Consider the following 16,211-nt stretch of genomic DNA (forward strand, 5'->3'; position numbering starts at 1 on the left):
AGATCCCATTGTCTTCATTTGCAGGCAGGTAATGGACTTTGGTACTGAATGAATGATGCCTCAGCAGACCTTTCTGATAGCCAAACAGTTCTCAATCAGCAGGCTTATTACTTTTTTAGATCAGGTAATAACACATACTAAATGTGTTCAGAAGATATTTCCAGTGGCTAATCCTAAATTGTGCAGCCATGCTACTTCGTTACGTTATGCTTCCAACTCAGCTTTCTAAAGCACTGAGAACTACGCTCTTGAGACAAGTTAAGTATTAGTTTAGGTAATGAATCTAAAGAAAATGGACTGAAACTTGATGATTCCACTTGCCCAGTCCAACCTGTTAAACCTCCTGAGATTTTCTTTTCTAAAACAAATGGATTGCTTGAAACAGTGAGTTAGGTTTGTTCCATCTACAATTTCTCACCTACGATGTATTCGGTATTCAGGAGCATTAGAATGTTCCTAATTCATGTGAAACCCTGAGAAAACACGCAGCACAGATTTCATCGTAACACTTTGTGCTATTATCCCATTAGAATTTGCAGTGCTGAGCTGACATATGAGAACATGTCAACTTAAGAGAAGTTCACCTGAGATAATAAATACTTCATTAGTTTCATCAAGTATGTCGGGGGGCGGGGGGGAGTGGGGTGATGTGTGAAATGGGGATAGCGCCTATAACTCAACGTGATCTTGTTTAACTTCTAATGGACAAATTTTGCAAACAGCAGTTTTCTACTAAAGACAGTATTTTTTCTGTCTGCTAACTTTTATGTTTTAATTGTAGGTCCAATAGCTTTGTCACCAGTTCCTCAAGAAACAATCGTAGAATCTGTTCCATACAGCCAGTTGAACAGCGTATCAGAGGGAATAAGGTAAAATGAGTACGCTCTGATTAAAACAAGGTTTCATACAGATTTATCGTTGTTTTACCTGTCTACTAATACTATTTAATAGGAAGATTTCAGTACAGAGAATTCCACACTGTCCATCTAGTGTTGCCAACATCAGCACTGAGCATATCTTACTCTGATATTAAATACAGGCGGATGCCTCCTGGAAAACTTTCATTTCTTCGTGGAATGTTTTTCCATTTTTTTCCATTGGCTGGAATACTTTTTCTATTCCTCTTTCCCTTTTTTCCATCCTAGGATGTGTGAATGTAAATTCCCACCATCTGCTCTCCCATTTGGGAGAGAGAGGCAAATCCATGTGTTTACTTCTTTCTAGCTGGGGGAGAGCAAGTATAGTGGTTTTGGCTAGTGATGTGATTCAGAGCAGCAAGTGGAGGGAGATGTGTTGGGTGTGGGTTTTTTTAATGCAATACTTGCAGAATCAAGAGGAAAAAAAAACCAACACCTTCTCTGGGAGCTGAGGAAGGTGTAAGAATAGGTTTCTACAGGGAATGTCTTTCAGAGTTTTCCAGTAGCCACCAATTTCTTTGCTTCGGGGGATTTTACTCCTAACATTCATCTCTTAGATGGACTTTTTCAAGTGAAAAACATGGTTTTCTTTTGTGCAGTGCCCCTGGACCTCAGAAATCTTCTAAGAATGGTGCTCTTATGGCAACTGTAGTGATGGCAGCACTGTTTGCCTATAAAGAATCCAGAAGGTTCCTTCCAACTTTCGTTGTGAGGTTGAGAATCTTTTTACTCAGTCAGGTTCTGAAACCACTTCTGCCAAAGAAGAAGTTGCTGAAAGTACTGTAACAAAAGCTGATAATGCACATCCCAATATCAATGGTCAGCCCAAGGTCAGGAAAAAATCCTTGGACGCTGAAGATGAATTCCTTGGGCAGTGTGAGTCTGAAGACCGTAGAGACAAAGGCAAACCAAGCAGATCAAAAGAACCTGAACTAACTTCAAAAGGAAATCCTTTCTACATCAAGGAGTCTCTTGAGAGTAAAGAGAAATTAGGGCAAACTTCCTCGATAAAGCCTGACATGGAATGGATTTCTAAAAAACTTGCAGCTCTAGCTATTACAGACCAATGCCAAGATACAAAGGACATTTCTAATAACTATGTAGAGGTCCCACCTGTTAATGACTCTTCTATTACAACGCTGGATGAAGTTTTGGAGAGTGCATTTTCTAGAGAAAATGAGGGACTGGGTAATAAAAACTGTGAAGGAGATAAACATAGGGAAAAAGATCAGAAAAAAAGATAGGACTCTGAAAAAACTGACAAAGAGCACTACCAAAAGAAGAGAGAGAACTCGGACACTGAAGAGAGGGAGAAGGAGAAGCAAACCAGATGATCATTCCCACAAGAGGAGGTGCTCTCGCAGCGTGGAAACAAATAAGCAACATCGTCCTAAGCAGGAGTATTGCAATGAAAGCAAGCGTAGAGCTTTCCATCATGAAAGAAACAGTCCAAATAATGTCAGAAGCTCAGGAAAATATTCTCATTATAGACCCCAAAGCAGAGAAAGAACAGCACAAGACAGGAGTAGGTATTATCATTCCAAAGGAGAGAGAACGTGGAGCAGAGAAAGAGACTATCAAGATGAACCACGGAGATGGGAAAAAGGCAGATACTGCAATGATTATTACTCCTCTCCTGGAACGAGGGATGGCAGAGAGAGAAAGTCCTCTCATTGTGATAAAGACTTTGGCAAATCGAGTCAAGCTTACAACAACAGGTCCCATACAGATTATCATTGCAAAAGCAGATGGCCTCACAATGCACTCTCTGGAGAGGAAGATGTACATCACTTTAGCAGCCACCGAGCAAAGTTACATCATTGTTCAATACCTCAGCAGCCACGTGAAAGGCACGCACTTCCACCTGTGTCAGCTCATTCCAGTTTTGAGGATACATCCCGAGAAAATGAAAAAGACAAACTAAGAAATGGAAAAAGACAACATACCAACACAGAAGGAAGCGGAGGTGAAACAGAAAAGAAATGCCGAAAGACAGGTGACCAAAGAATGAAAAAATGTAGAGAAGGTCAAGAAGAAAAAGAAGTCCAAAGATCAACATTGAGAGAAGGACTACAGGTAAGCAAGGATTCCAGCATAATCAGCAATTTTTTCCTAATACTTTTGCAGGTGTTTCTCACGTCTGCCTGTTCTTCATTGTTTCTAAGTTATTTATATAGCATAATCGGGCTGGGATGTCTTCGTCCCACAATAAACATTGTCAAAGGATCGCGGCTCTGCTGCAGTCACGCCGTCCCCGCTGCTGCTTTACAGCCCTCTGCTGGAGACCACGCCCCTTTTCACCCCCCATCACTCCCACCCTCCTGCTCTGCACCATTTATTTGCATACGGGGGGACACACACAGACACAACAATTTCAGGGGAGGGACCAGGGTGGGTCTCAGGGAGAGACCGTGTCCCAGCCCCATTGCGGCACCCCGAATGTGCCTTTACACAGGGTTCTTATAGCCTTCAATCGTTCAGGTACCAGACGACTTGACTCATCACTCCCACCCACACGACCAATTACTAATCATAGTCAAACTTTGCAAAGCAACTCTAGTCTCGCAGCATTCTTGCTGCTTGCCTACTGATCCAGACATCCCTGGAGTCAGTCTTGCTAGGGTTGCTGATCTATGATGCCCGACGACGCCCGGAGGGTTTAAAAGACGTGCCAGAGGGGCTAGGATGCTGGCGTTACCTTGGTTGAGCCGGGGTGTCCTTTATCCTTCCTGGACAGCTCTAAGCTTCCCAGAAGCAAAGTCCTTCTTTCCGGGGATGGGCTCTCCTTTCGTTTGTTTTACTTCAGCATGAACAATACCAAAATCTCCAGTAAACCTCCACTACCTCATCACGTGACAGTGTATCACATGAACGCATCAATACATATATCTACAAAGAAAGTTAATACACTTTCATACTGTAAAGACTGGTTGATCTAATACTTAGGGAAGGGAATTTTCATAACGTGCCCCATGGGTCCCACCAGCCAGGGCCCCAAAAAGCCAGTGACAGGGTGATGGAGAGCCAGCAAAGATGCCACTCAGGGAGGAGCGGTGTCCTTTAGTGATTAGATTTGCCGCTGCAAATCAGAAATCCCCCTGCAGCACTCAGGGCATTTCAGAGTCCCCGACAGAGCCATCCTACGCCATTTCATCTCACTTGATCCCTGCCATTCCCGAGACCGACACGGCTGACCAGCAGCCCCATGCCCCATGACTACAGCTCCCGGCGTGCCCTGGGAACCAACATGGCCACCTGGCAGCCCCGTGTCCCAGGAGTACGGCTCCCTTCGTGGCGCAGGGCTCTCCTGCCCTGCTGTCTGACCCTGTGGGGACACCATCCCCCCACCCCAGCTGGGCCCGGTCCCCCCGCAAGCTCCATGGCCGCCTCCCCGGGGCTGCCCAGGTCCCAGAGCCCTGGTGTAGCAGGGAGTAGGAGAGAGGGACAGAGCGGCAGAGAGGGGTGGGAGCAGGACAGAGGGATGGCAGGAACAAGGGGGAGCTGGGCAGGGAGTAGAGAAGGGAACCCCCTGGGGAGGAGCAGGCACAGGGACCGGGAGAAGGGGACAGAGGGGAAGGGGGCAGGGGGCGGCCAGGACCATGGTGATGAGCAGCAGGACAGAGGGACAGAGAGAGCAGAGCAGGGCAGCAGGAAGGACAGAAGGATGGACTGACACAAGCAGGGCGAGGGAGCCGAACAGAGGGAAAAGGATGAGAGGAAAAAGGAAGGGGAGAGAGAAAGGGAGAGGCAGGGACAGAGAGCAGGACACAGAGAAGAGAAGCAATAGATCTGCAAAACAGTCAGTACTATACACTAGCACCTAGCTGCCTCTTCTCTGAAAAGATGTGAAAATGGCAGTTAATAACCACACAAGCAGCTGCACAAGCCAGGGGCCTGCTCCTGCCCTGTCGCCTACTCAGCAATCGGTGACATCAGAAGAAGCGTCACAAGCAAGGTGACTTCTCACACCCCATCACCTACTCAGGAACATCTGACGCCACAAGCACCTGCACAAGCCCGGGGCCTGCTCCGACGCCAACAGCTACTCAAAGACCAGGGACCTCACAAGCACCTGCACAGCAGGAGCAGCCTCACTTCCAACACCCTGGATTTTTCATCTCCATCTCCATCTCTGTCTCCCATCTGCCCATGCTCTCCTCTCTCCCAGGCGCCTTTCTCACCCACTCCACCACCTCCCAATGTCTGTCTCTCTGTTTGTGCAGCAGATCTTACCTTGGCAGCATTGTCCCAGATGGAGCACTGGAATCTCCTTCTTTTCCTCCTCTCCTGTCATCATGACTGCACCAGCTGTCTGACGCAAGTTTTGACCTCAAAGGCCCTTTCGTCCTGCCTCCCTTCTGCTGTTAAATCCTGTTCCTGCAAGTCTATGGTCCCGATAAGATGCATCCCAGAGTCCTGAGGGAATTGGCTGATGTAGTTGCCAAACCACTCCCCATGATATTTGAAAAGTCATGACAGTCAGGTGAAGTCCCTGGGGACTGGAAAAAGGGAAACATTGCACCCCTTTTTAAAAAGGGTACAAAGGAGGACCCTGGGAACTACCGACCTGTCAGCCTCACCTCTGTGCCTGGGAAGACCATGGAGCAGATCCTCCTAGAAGCTATGCTAAGGCCCACGGAGGACAGGGAGGTGATTTGAGAGAGCCAGCATGGCTTCACCAAGGGCAAGTCCTGCCTGACCAACCTAGAGGCCTTCTATGATGGAGTGACTGCATCAGTGGACAAGGGAAGAGCTATGGATGTCATCTATCTGGACTTCTCTAAGGCCTTTGACACGGTCCTCCCACAATCTCCTTCTCTCTAAATTGGAAGGATATGGACTTGATGGGCGGACCATTCGGTGGATAGCAAACTGGCTGGGTGGTCGCATCCAGAGGGTAGTGGTCAATGGCTCGATGTCCAGATGGAGATCAGTGACGAGTGGTGTCCCTCAGGGGTCCGTACTGGGGCCAGTGCTGTTCAATATCTTCATCAATGACACAGACAGCAGGATCGAGTGCACCCTCAGCAAGCGTGCAGATGACACCAAGCTGAGCAGTGCAGTTGAAACGCCTGAGGGATGGGATGCCATCCAGAGGGACCTGGAGAGGCTGGAGAGGTGGGCCTGTGTGAACGTCATGAGGTTCAACAAGGCCAAGTGCAAGGTCCTGCACCTGGGTCGGGGCAATCCCCGGTATCAATACAGGCTGGGGAAGGAAGGGTTTGAGTGCAGCCTTGCTGAGAAGGACGTGGGGGTACTGATAAACAAAAAGCTGGACATGAGCTGGCAATGTGCTCTCACAGCCCAGAAAGCCAACCATCTCCTGGGCTGCATCAAAAGAAGCGTGGCCAGCAGGGGGAGGGAGGGGATTCTACCCCTCTCCTTTGCTCTGGTGAGACCCCACCTGGAGCACTGCATCCAGCTCTGGGGTCCTCAGCACAGGAAGGTCACAGACCTGTTGGCGCGGGTCCAGAGGAGGCCCCAAAAATGATCAGAGGGCTGGAACACCTCTGCTATGAGGAAAGGCTGAGAGAGCTGGGGTTGTTCAGCCAGGAGAAGCGAAGGCTCTTCAACAAGAAACCTTCTTGCAGCCTTTCAGTACTTAAAAAGGGGCCTACAAGAAAGATGGGGACAGACCTTTTAGCAAGGCCTGCTGTGACAGAACAAGGGGTAATGGCTTTAAACTAAAGGAAGGTAGATTTAGACTGAAGACAAGGAAAAAATTTATCATGATGAGGGTGGTGAAACACTGGAAGGGGTTGCCCAGAGAGGTGGTAGATGCCCCATCCCTGGAAACATTCAAGGCGAGGCTCGATGGGGCTCTGAGCAACCTGATCTGGTTGTAGATGCCCCTGCCCATTGCAGGGGGGGTGAACTAGATGACCTTTAAAGGTCTCTTCCATCCCAAAACATTCTACGATTCCATGATTCCATGTTCCCTCCCTTAGCTGGGGAGAGACACTTACTCCCAGCAGTGGCATTTCTCCTGTCAGCAAAAAGAGTTGCCCATGAAAATCACATTTCCTTTTCCTATCATTACACAGGACACCCAGAGAGGGACAGGGAATGATCTCCTTTAGCCCTGCTGAGGGAAGGGATTCAGCTGAGTCAGTCAAGGTATCTCCTTCTGGGTTTGTAGGCCTGGGGCTAGAAGGGGACTAAACTTTATCCCATGCCTGCCACAACCCCACAGGTGGTGGGTTTCTTCTTGCCTCAGTTCACACAGGTGCACAAAATAGGCTCCTGCATGTGAGTTCCTTGTCTCAGCTCCCATGCTCATTACTGGGGTTGGAGGCCAGGTGGGAGTTGTTCAAACACAAACACCTGGTGACACTGGAGGTGCCAGAGGTGGTCAGGCAAAAATGCCAGGAGGCCTGGATGGAGGAACAAGGACCTCCTGGCCAAACTCAGACATGAAAAGGAGCATAGAGAGGTTGGAAGCAGGGACAGGTAACCTGGGAGGAATACAGAGGGACTGTCCAAGCATGCAGAGACGCAGTCTGGAAAACCAAAGCCCAAGTAGAACTGAATCTCATGAAGAATGTTAATGGCAAGAGGAAGGGTTTCTGCACTGACAGAGCTGACAAAAGCTATGTCAAAAGCTCTGAAAAAAATGGGTCCATTGCTGAAGGAGGCGGGGGACCTATTGACACAGGACATGGGAAAGGCCAAGGCACTGAATGCCGCCTTCACCTCTTTCTTTGCTGGCAAGACAGGCCTTCAGCAATCCCAGGTCCCAGAGACCAGTGGGGAAAGTCGGGACCCAGGCAGCCATACCCCTGGTGCAAGAGGATCAGATCAGGGAATACGTAAGCAAACTGGACATACCGAAGTCTCTGGGCCCTGAGGGGATGCAGCCACGAGTGCTGAGGGAGCTGGCAGATGTCATTGCGAGGCCAATCTCAATAATCTTTTACCAGTCATCGAAACCGGGGGAAGTGGCCGAAGAGTGGAGGAAATCAAATGTCAGTCCTATCTTCAAGAAGAGCAAGAAGGAGGACCCAGGGAACTACAGGCCACTCAGCCTCACCTCTCTCCCTGGCAAGGTGATAGAGCAGCGAATGCTGGAAACTGTATTTCCAGGCACATTGTACTGGTTTTGGCTGGGATGGAGATGATTTTCTTCATAGCAGCCCGTATGCTGCTATGTTTGGGATTTGTGACCAAAACAGTGTTGACAACACCCCAGTGTTGTAGCCATTGCTGAACTGGGTTTGCACGGCATCAAGGCCTTCTCTGCTTCTCTCTCTGCCTCCGCAGTGAGTAAACTGTATTTGTGGATGACGGAAGAGCAAGGGACGTCATTTAGCAAGGCAAAGCTTTACACTGTGTCTTGGTGTCCAGGTGCAGGTTTTGGTAGCGGGGCGGCTGCAGGGGTGGTCTCTGTGAGAAGAGACCAGGGGCTGCCTCCATGCCAGGCAGAGCTGGTTCCAGCTGGCTCCAAACAGGCCCATCGCTGGCCAAAACTGAGCCCATCAACGAGGATGGTGGAACCTCTGTGAAAATGTATTTAAGAAAGGTCACAACTGCCAAAGTGGGAGAGGAGTGAGGGAAACAATAGTGGGAGAAACAGCCCTGCAGGCACCACGGTTGGTGAAGAAGGAGGTGCTTCAGGCACCAGAGCAGGTTCCTTGCAGCCCATGGCAGAGAGCACGGTGGAGAAGGTAAGCCCTGCAGTCTGTGGAGGACCCAAGCCTGGAGACGTAGGATGTTTCCTGCAAGAATGGTGGCTTGAGGAGAGCCCATGCTGGAGCAAGTTCGTCTCAAAGGACTGTAGCCCACAAGACGGACCCCATGGGAAAAGTGTGAGAAGGAAGGAGCCACAGAGAGGAACTGTTCTGGACTGACCACAGCCTCCATTCTCCATCGCCCTGCACTGCTCAGGGGCAGAAGAGTTGGGAACAAAGGGGTGAAGTGGAGCTGGGGAAAAAAGGGTGGTGGGAGGGAGGCCTTCCACGGGGAAGGAGATAAGGTCTTCCACAGCCCCGCACTTCTTCCACCCTCAGCCTTTACAGCTGCCCATGCCTGGCCTGCCCTTTGCCACTGTCACATTTGTACAAGGCCCCCACACATCTTGGCACAGCCAGTGTGAGCTGGCCTCCACCAAACCTGGAGCCCACGGGGCCTTGGAGGCAGGGAGGGGCCAGGTCCCCTCTGCCTGAGGCTGGGCACAGCTTTTCCCTGGGAACCTCCCTGAGGAGCCTCCTCCTGTGTGTCAGCCTGTGGCCTGGCACAGCTGCCACAGGCACAAGGGCTAAAATGGGCCAAGGCAGGGCTGAAGTAGCTCAGCTGGGAGAGCGTTAGACTGAAGATCTAAAGGTCCCTGGTTCAACCCCGGGCTTCAGCAATCATTTTCTCCCTTCCATGTTTGCAAAGCCCATTTGCCTTCTTCCAACCTGCCCCAGCCCTGCTTGCTCCTTCACCTCTTGCCAGAGCACCATCGCGGCTCTGTAGCTGTAGATCTGTGGCTTAGAAGGAGCCTTCCTCCAGCACCAACAGGCCCCAGTCTCCCCCAGGTCAGGACTCTCCCTTCAGTGCTCCTCCAGGCTGGTCTCCAGCTGTCCCTCCTTCCCTGCTCCACAGGGATCGAGATCTCTCCTCTGCGGGGTCTCTGCAAAGACCCTGTCTCTCTCCTCTTTGTCATTCTCAGTGGTGCATAGACTGGTCCCATCCTCACACACCTCCTTCACCTGGACCCCCTTTCCCAGACCGGAGGCCACCATCCCCGCAGTCCCAGGGAGACGCACTCCCTGGAGCTGAGGCCTCAATGGCGGCATCCTCCCTCCGGAGGGAGCTCTGTCCCAGTAAGACCTCTCATGTGCCCAGGACAGCTGACAAAGCCGTGCTGAGGATCATCCGCTGTAGTGCATGGCCACCAGTCTTGCTCAGTCACACGCTGTCCTGAGCAGTTTCTTGGCCCTCCCTTGCCCCCCTCCTGCAATGACTGATGAAACATCTATGTGCTCCTCTCTGGGCATCAGCAGGGAGATACACAGCACAGGGGGGATCCCTCTGGGGCCCCACATCAACAGCCCTCTGCACCAGCTCCTCCCTGCTGCAAGGGCACAAGTTGGGACAGAAATGCCAGCACGGGCTCCCCTGGGGTTTAGCAGGGAAGGTCACCAACTCTCACACTGTGCCTTCACAACAGCCCCAGATCAACCACTCAGCATCGTTTTTACTCTCCAGATTTACCTTCCTCTGCATGTCCTGGCATCGCACATGCTTCTGTGTTCTCCATCCCCTCTGCACCTATGGACCCAGGGCCCATAGCACAAGTGTCTCAACTGTGCCCACTTTCCTTACCGAAACCTTCTCACCCACCACTGTCCAGCCCAGCTGCAGCCCCTCACAGCCATCAGGCCCTGCCCAGAGGAAGAAAGACCTGTTCTTGAGCTCCAACAACCTGCTGCAGTGCCCTCTTGCAACCTCTTGCTGCTACAAAATCCTGCTCACCCATCAGGAACACAATGACAACTGCAACCCAGGCCATCCCCCTCTGCTTCCAGTCTCAGCCTCTCCCCAGTCAACCACTCAGGTCAAGGAATGGCACATACGGGACTGTAGTCCCACAGCAATGTGCATGTCCTGGCCCCCTGCAGATCTGCTGCCTCATAGCCAGCTCCCTGGCAATGCACCTCCAGAGAAGTTTGGCTTTCTTTGTGAATGAGTGCAAGTGAGAGGGAGAGACTGTCTGTCCAAGCAAGGTTACTGTCTGGCCAGCTTTGAGCATGAGCTTGAAAATGCTTGGCTGCAGGGACAGAGCCTGCAGGACTCTCACTGCTCCCAAAGAGTCCTTCTAGGTTGTTCCTGAGCAAGAACAGGAGAGTCACTGAGAAGGCTGGGCCCTGGGGCCATGTGTGCAAAGCAGACTGGATGAGCAGCCCATCCCCTTACCTCCTCCACTCCACCACTCCAGAAGTTCACGGTGACTGCGGTCTGGTTTTGATTCCCCCAAGCCCTCTCTGCCAGGCAGGGGCTCACTGGGGAACAACTCTATGGCACTGGGCGACACAATTGCCCCAGCTGTAGCACCACGAGGACACCACCCCTGCGTGTGGCCAAACCGTCGGCCTTTCAGTTAACAGCTGACCATGCTCACCCACCCTGCCACAGAGACCCTTAGCCCCAGGGAGAGGGAAGCTTGCCCTTCCCCCCACCTGCAGGGATGCTGGGGGGCAGAGGGGTGCAGGGGGAGGCCCAGCGCCTGGATGAGGGGCTGTGAGCTTTCTGCTCCTGTGTCCCCTCCACTGTCATACCTGCTGGGGCTGGCTGGGGTGTCCAGGGCACCGCGGGCACCATAGGGCTAACTTCTGTGAGGCCACAGCCCAGGGCTCACCCACCACAGCAGCTCTGTCGTGGCCTCTCTGCGTGGGACCAGCATGGCCCAGGTAGGGCCTGGCGGAAAGAGCAACTGGGGAACCCAGAGGTAAAGTGATGGGCACTCACAGGACCTTGGAGAGAGCCATTTTGGCTGGAAACTGTGGCTGGCAGGATGGCAATGTCTCTCTCAGCAGGAATATTCCCCAGGGACCAGGGGCTCAACAGGGCTGTTCTTGTCATAGACACGTCACGGGAGGAGAGTGTCTCTCCTGCTGGCAGGTGTCAAGGGGATGGAGCTCAGTAGCAGAGCACCCTCTCTGCAGGTTGGAGGTCCTGGGTTCGATCCCCTGCATCTCCAAGGGTGCTGTTTCCCTGACTCCCCAGCCTCAGGCAGGTACAGGCTGGAGCTGGAGCACTGGTCCTCTCCAGGCACTGTGGGCCTGCCCTGCCCACCCAGGGCCTGGCTGTGGGGGAGGAGGGCTGTGCTGCTTTTGAGCCCCCTCTCAGAAGAGAGGCAGGCAGCTGTGCTGGACCTGAGCTCAGGTCACTGCCCTGCACCACAGACCCACCCACCCAGCGCCCAGGGACAGTGCTTGGCAGCAGAGCCCTGTGGGGAGAGCTCAGGGAGGGGAGAGACACCAGCAGCACACTAGGAATCCTTCCTGGCTGCAGGAGAGAGGTGGTGTGAGGGTGCGGGGGCCCTTTGGGACCAGAGCCACACTGCCCTGCTGGCTTTGCAGGGGTAAGGGTCTGAGATTGTGCTGTCTGCCGGTAGAGATCCCAGACCCCGTGGGAAGCACCCCGCTGTGCCAGCAGGGAGGGGTGTCTGAGCTGGAGGAGCCGGGACAGGCCTGTGGGACTCCCAGCTGGAGGAATGACATTTCCTGCCCTGACCCTGTCTCCAGGTCCTTTTCCCTCTGCCATCATCACTGGCTTGAGCAGAGCCACAGCTTTGGGAACCTGGTGCAGAGGAGTTGGGGCCAGTGCCCACCTCTTGTTCCTGGGGGCTTTGGAGTCTCCTTCCACCCCACGCCAGTGGGAACAAGGAGGCAGAGGCCTGTCCACAGCCATGCACAGGTGGGGAGGGCCAGGAGATGGTGCCTTGGCTGCTCCCTCAGCAAAAACACCTGAAACCAAAATGGGCTGTGAGACATGGCCTTTCACCTGCAGGGTCTCCAGCCCCTGGGAACGGTGAGCCCCAGTTCCAAGAAATAATGTAGAAAAGTGAAGCAAAGAAGAAAGGGGGTGGGGCTGTCTTCTGAACACAGGTCGATAGGCACCAGCATGGACACTGACATGTGGCCGCCCCAGGCAGGGTCTGGGGAGAAGAGCCCGGGTCTGCCCCATGCCACCTCCCCACCAGCTCTGCCCTCCCCAGCTCTAATATTTCTCCCTTACTCTGGCACCTGCCAGAGCTTTGCCTCCTCCTCCTCAGGGAGATGAGCCACAGGCCCTGGGGGTGTGTGAGGGGGCAGCACACCTGAGCAGAGAGAGACTGTTTCATGGCATTTGGGGGCCTGAACAATCCGGCCCTGCAGGCTGGGTCTGTGCTCTGGAGCAAGGCAGGATCAGCACTGGGCCCCAGGTCTGGGCTTGCTCCTGCAGCTCCCGAGGACCTACCCGAGGGCGTGACAGTGAGACCCCAACCCTCTGCACTGCTGCCCCACGCTGGGCAGAGCACGACTGTGGGAAGTCCACGGGAAAGCAGTGTTTCCAGGGCGAGACCCCCAAGGGGATGGGTGACACACATGGGCACTGCAAACACAGCCTCCATCCCATGGGAAACCCCCACCGGGGCAGGCTCCAGCCCTGCATCTCCACAGGGAGAGATGGGCTCAGGGCTGGGGATGGAGGGGCTGGCTTGGGACCGGGGGCTGCCAGCAGGAAAGCTCTCGGGACCAGGGCAGAGGGGTGTGTGAGCCTGGGCTCCCCCTGGGCCCCCCCAGGGTCACCCCAGGGCTGGAGGAGCTCCCAGCAGGGAATGGGGCGACACTGCTGTGGGAGAGGCTGATGGCAACAGCCGCCTCCTCCCCTCTTCTGCTCTGGTTATGGATCCTGCTCTTTGCAGTGCTAAGGAGCTGTGGCTGCTTCCCGCAGGGAGCCCTGCCATGGACACCAACACACCTTGCAAACAGCAGCAGAGGAGCCTGTTGGGGAAGAGCCAGAGGGCTGTGGAGATCCTTGAGCGGGAGCAGGGAGGGCAGTTTGGGCTCCAGGTTCCTGCACAAGTGCCAAATCATTTTCCCACCCGACTCCTGTGTGAGAAGTTCTCTTCTTGGGTGAAAGCCCCAGCCGAGAGAGAGGGACCCTGGCTCAACTCCCATCAGCGCCTGCTTTAGGGGAGGGACACAAAATACCCTCTGCCATGTAAATGTGCCCACGTGAGCTTCCTCCCAGACAGGGCCCTCTCCAGGCCAGGGACTGGGTGATGGGTTGGGTACCAGTCCATGTCTCCTGGCTCCCTGCCCCTGGGCTCTCCCTCCTCTGCCTCCCACAGCGCTGAGGGAAAGGTCCCTGCATTCCCCTGCTCCCATCCCCCCCCTGCACCAGCACACAGGTACTGCCCCGACACAAATGGGCGTGTACCGTGCACCAAATGGCCACCTGCATGTGAGCTCCTCCTCTCAGCTCTGCTGCTAATGAATGGAGATGGAGGGCAGCAGCGAGCTGCTCAGACACAAACACCTGGGGACACAGGAGGTACTGGAGATGGTCCAGGCTATGTGCAGGTAACTGCAAGCTCTGCTGGAGCAGCTCTGAGAGACAGGGCAGCATCTGGGGGCATCTGCTCGGAGGTTGCTGGGAAATTCCTCTGGCCAATTGAAATGACAGCAGATGGCAAAAGTTAGGGCAACTGAACCTTTCGCTGCTCATTATGTTCAGGGCTTCATCAGCACAACAGCAACTCGGAAAGACAAATGCCGTATCCTTGACCATACAACCCCCACACACCTTGCTCGTTCTTTCCCCAACTTTTATTGCAAAGCATGACGTCACATGGTGTGGGACATCCCATTGGCTGTTGGCGTCAGCTGTCCTGGCTGTGTCCCCTCCCAGCTTCTTGCCCACCCCCAGACTCATTGCTGGTGGGTCAGCGTGACAAACAGAGAAGGCCTTGATGCTGTGCAGGCACTGTTCAGCGACAGCTAAAACATGGGTGTGTTATCAGGACTGTTTTGGTCACCAGTGCAACACACGGCACCATATGGGCTGCTCTGGAGAAACTTAACTCCATCCCAGCCAAAACCAGTGCAGCAAAGCCCGTCCTACTCCTGCCACGCAAGCGACACGCAGCAGAGAGGAGTGTTTGGGCCTGCTGGAGGGGCTGTTGCATCCCACAGGCCTTCGCTCCCATCTCTTGTAACTGCCCAACCGAAGCCAGCCCCCAAACCCCAGCTGCCCAGACGGGCTCCCAGTACCAGAGACGTTGGTGCAGGGGGCAGACGGGTTTTTGGGAAAGGAGTGGCGATAAAGGGGATGAGCATTTCCCAGGACAAGAGGGGAAATCTCTGTACCTAGCTGTGCCGTCTCCCTGCTGGCGTCATAATGCACCTTCAGATGATGCGGGCTGATGTCACAGGGGGATGCCCCACATGACAGGGAGGTCTCCCCAGCACCGTGGCACTTCCCGGCAAGGCCTGGGTGCTGCTGGGCACTGCTCAGGGGCTCCCCACTGCTGCCCTTCGGAGCTGCTCCACAGCCAGGAGCGGGGTCAGGAGGCAGCAGGGCTGCGCTGGGGGACCCTCGCTGAGAGGCAGGACCCTTGCTGACAGGCAGAGCAGGGGCACGTCGGCGAGGAGTTTTGGGCAAGGAGCTGCCAAGAGCTGCCCCTGAGCTGAGGGCAATCAGCAAGCGTGATGGAGGGCTGCTGCACCGTGGCCGTCAGCTTGGAGCTGAGCCGCTTGTTCCCCACGCTCCTGCATCTCTCCACCGAGGGTAAGGCTTTTAGGAGCTCCTTCCTGAGGGGTCGCACCGGGACTGTCCACTGTCAAAAGCTGCAGCTGCTGGGCTGTGGGGGTGGCTGGACAGGGCTGGGGGCTGCCGCGAGAGCCCTGCCTGAGGGTCCCACCGGGCTCAGGGGACAACGTGGCAACCAGGACGCCCGGCTGCCCTGAGCCCCCAGGCTCCCGTGGGAATGGCTCGTTGCCCTTGCTCGGGGGGCTGTCCAGGGCCAGCTTCCCCTGGGAGCTGGTACCTCTTGGGCTTCTGGCTCTGCGATGAAAAGGGGCCCTGCGTCCTGGAGGCTGGGGTGTCCTTCAGCTCCCACAGGGCTCTCACGAGCCAGCTGGAAATGCCTCTGCTGTAAATCAGCCCTTTGCCTAGAGCTAGCCTCCTTTGGGAGAACCTCTGTTCTTTCCCATGGCGTCCTCTTGTGCCACCAGGCTGGCAGATCACATCCTGGGCTCTGGGGCGCCATCCGTTGCTGAGGGTTAGATGGTCACAGCCCTGGTCCTGAGCCCTTCCCACATGCCCATTTCTGCTCCAGCCCTGCCCCGGGAGCAGGGTAAGGCTGGCAGTCTGAAATTGGGGCACAGCCCAGCTCCGCAGCCATGGCAGTGTTGGTCTGGGCTGTTGGTGGACACCTGCATCTGTCACCCCCTGGGCGAGGAGCCTGCCGAGAGGCTGTGAGCTGGCTGGCCCAGAGCCTGACACCTCCTTCCCTTGCTTTCCAGAGGTTGTGGCCATCTGGGATGCTGTGTCTGCGTACATCCTGGGACAGCTGAAGCTGGACAAGGTGGGATGGCATCTTGGTCCTCCTTTGCCCTGGGGAGCCTGGGCCCTGGGGAGCGATCCCTCCCTGAGCATCGTGGCAGCACACCGAGACAACCCGTTGTGCCCAGAGCTGCTCTTGGTCAACCCGGAGAGAAACCAAGTCCAGATCTAGTCTGAGAAAGAACTGGGCACACGATAGGGCTTCACTCTTCCCTGTGGTCAGAGTGGAGAGGACAAGCAGAGAAACAGGGGATTATG

General features: G+C 54.4%; 1 non-coding gene and 1 pseudogene across 1 annotated transcript; both read left to right on the plus strand.

Moving 5' to 3' along the window:
• Positions 1 to 55: 55 nt before the first annotated feature.
• On the plus strand, positions 56 to 2,997 carry LOC148050674 (ubiquitin carboxyl-terminal hydrolase 42-like; annotated as a pseudogene).
• Positions 2,998 to 9,191: 6,194 nt separating this feature from the next.
• TRNAF-GAA (transfer RNA phenylalanine (anticodon GAA)) lies at positions 9,192 to 9,264 on the plus strand. Its single transcript has one exon. It is a non-coding gene; the product is annotated as a tRNA-Phe (tRNA).
• Positions 9,265 to 16,211: the final 6,947 nt, after the last annotated feature.

The sequence above is a fragment of the Nipponia nippon genome, unplaced genomic scaffold (assembly GCF_047370975.1).
Source record: "Nipponia nippon isolate SJK-2023a ecotype South Korea unplaced genomic scaffold, ASM4737097v1 scaffold_75, whole genome shotgun sequence".
Taxonomy (NCBI): Eukaryota; Metazoa; Chordata; class Aves; order Pelecaniformes; family Threskiornithidae; genus Nipponia; species Nipponia nippon.